Source organism: Suricata suricatta, chromosome 2 (assembly GCF_006229205.1).
Source record: "Suricata suricatta isolate VVHF042 chromosome 2, meerkat_22Aug2017_6uvM2_HiC, whole genome shotgun sequence".
In the NCBI taxonomy this organism is placed as follows: domain Eukaryota; kingdom Metazoa; phylum Chordata; class Mammalia; order Carnivora; family Herpestidae; genus Suricata; species Suricata suricatta.
The window spans coordinates 155,198,846-155,201,445 of NC_043701.1; the positions used below are offsets into that span (position 1 = coordinate 155,198,846).

At 44.8% G+C, this 2,600-nt stretch overlaps 1 non-coding gene across 1 annotated transcript; it reads right to left on the reverse strand.

Moving 5' to 3' along the window:
- Positions 1-1,698: 1,698 nt before the first annotated feature.
- Positions 1,699-1,802, reverse strand: LOC115286125. The gene has a single exon (XR_003905882.1). It is a non-coding gene; the product is annotated as a U6 spliceosomal RNA (small nuclear RNA).
- Positions 1,803-2,600: the final 798 nt, after the last annotated feature.

Consider the following 2,600-nt stretch of genomic DNA (forward strand, 5'->3'; position numbering starts at 1 on the left):
GAGTCCTGTAGTTGTTTGTTAGGTTCATAGTTTCTGTAGACTCACCTTTGGAGAAGTCTCTGAGGTCCTCCTTAGTTAGCACTGCCCTGAGACCAGGGAAATAGGTGCCCCTGCTTTTGGCTACACATATTGTACACATTGAAACACAAAGTATTTTTTCTTCTTTTCAGGTCTCATAGGAAAGTTTTCTGAAAGGCAGGTGACCATTTGAATCAGGAAGGGAGGAGACATGTGTGGGCCCAACTGGCCCCCTCATGCCAGAGGATGAGGGCTGAGGCTGCCAACGAGCGGGAGGGATGGGAGACGGAAATCACAGCTTCCGCCCTGGGAAATCAAGGAGGGAGTGCCTATTTCAGTTTAAGTCAGACCCTCAAATCAACCCAAATGGGTGTCCAGACAGAACGTGTTCCTCTGTAACTACCCTCCTGCCCATTCCCCCTTCCCCACTCTCTCCTGAGCTGGGTTGCAGTAGACTTGGGAGGCACTTAGAACTGCCTGGAACTCTTGAGTTGGAAAAGTAAGATGAGGGGGTGGGTAATCTGCCTGCCCTAACTTTAGGGGACCTTGACTGAGTCAGTCTGTATCCTAGGACTGGATGCATCTGACCACCACCTAGGGTCCTGGGACCAGCCCCTGCCCTCCCCTGGTATGTCTGTGGTACCTACAACTCAGGTGTCCAGATGACAGGAACAACCCACAGAGAACCTTGTTACTTTAGTTTCCACATCTCAAAGCAGTGGGCTATGCAGGGAGAGAAAAGCTTGATTGGAGCAAAGGATGGAAGTCGGCATAGATTAATTTACAGCTTTTAAACATTTAGACTTATGGGTACATGGGACACTGCATTTTTGCACTAGACAGCATAGGTCCTTCTGGCTTGGACATTCCAAGTCAGTGTTTGGATGCCCTAAGAAAGGAGCTGTGTACTCTCCAGTCCAGTCTAGTCCCTTGCCCCATTCCTCTTCTTCCCTTCTGAGTTATCCTGAAAAACAGACCATCTTTGGCATTATTCAGTTTTAAGCATCTTAGAATTTGGTCTGGGGCTGCTGCTTTTCATTTAAAGTTGGAAGGTGGAAACCTGCAGTTTTGGAAGAGCATGGTGGCAGCACAAGGCACATTTAGGACTCACCACAGTTTTGTCTTGTTTCAGAAGGGTCCTGATAACCAAGTGTGATCCCCCTCAATTGTCACATCTGTGTGACTCTGGCCCTAATCCATAGCTGACTACTCTTGGTGCAGACACCTCACCCAAACTCTCTCATCTGAGAACTCCTGATGGACAGACATAGAGACACACATTTTTGAAGCAGTCACATCATTGGCATGGGGTCCATGGCTGCTGGCTCCTGAGGTGTCTGGAATTGTCCTAATTCCTTCCTTGCCTAGATCTTCTTAATCTCTTTCCTTTGATTAAGCACACACTCAACAGTCTTCAAAAAGATTATTTTTTTGCTTATTAGTTTGTGCTAACCTAAGTTAGTTCCTATTGCCTATGGGCACATGCGTGCATGCACGTGTACACACACACACACACACACACACACACACACACACACACACAGAACCCTTAATTAAAACCATTGTTAGAAGGAGCACTGGATGAGAAGCCAAAGCACCTGGATTCATTCCTTTACTTCTGACACCTACATCCCTGTTCCTTCCTTCCTTCCTTCCTTCCTTCCTTCCTTCCTTCCTCTCAAATATAGAATGGTCACGAGTCTGGGTGACATTCTTGCACAGGGGCCATGCTAATATTCTCTGTATCATTCCAATTTTAGTTTAAGTGCTGCCAAAGTGAACACTATCATCACATCGTTAGATACCAGATATTATCCTCTCCTATAACCAGAACTGAAACTCTAAAGTAAAATAGAAATAATAATGATAAAAAGCAATGATGATAGCAATAATAATACCTGTAATTTCTTTTAGCACTTTTATACCAGGAACTGTGTTAGTTGCTTTACATAAATTATTTTATGAACCTAATCCTCGGAAAACAATATTGGGTATATTAGGAAGTTTTTGACTCCGTGTAAGAGAAACCCCAAGCTCAAAATAGCTTTAAACATAGGGAAACTAGTTATTTTACTTGTAACAAGAAGTCCATAGCAAGGGCAGCTTCAGGCTTGGGTAACTTAGAGGCTCATGATGTTTTCAGGGACCCAGGTTCTTTCCACCTTTTTGCTCAGTTGGCTCCGGTCTCCAGAGTAGCACCCTCATGACGGCAGAATAGCTGCTGAATTAGCAGAGGGATAGTCTCTTCCTTGTATCTCTTTTTTAAGTACAAGAAAAGCTTTCCAAGAAGCTTTGCTTGGCTCATCCCTCTCACTTCAATGGCCAGACTACACCATACACACACACCTAATCCAACCATTGACCTGGAGTAAGATCATTGCAGTGGGCTTAGACCAAATGCTATTCACCCCAAGTTGAGAGGGGAAGAGGTGAAACACTAAGAAAAAAAATGAGGTCTCTCCCAGCAGAGAAGGGAGGAAACTGCTAGTTAACCAACAGTGTCTGCTACAGACTTGGAGATGCACAGGAGAGATAAAGAAGTGAGTTGTCCAAGGTCAGACAAGCAGTTAATGGCAGATGTG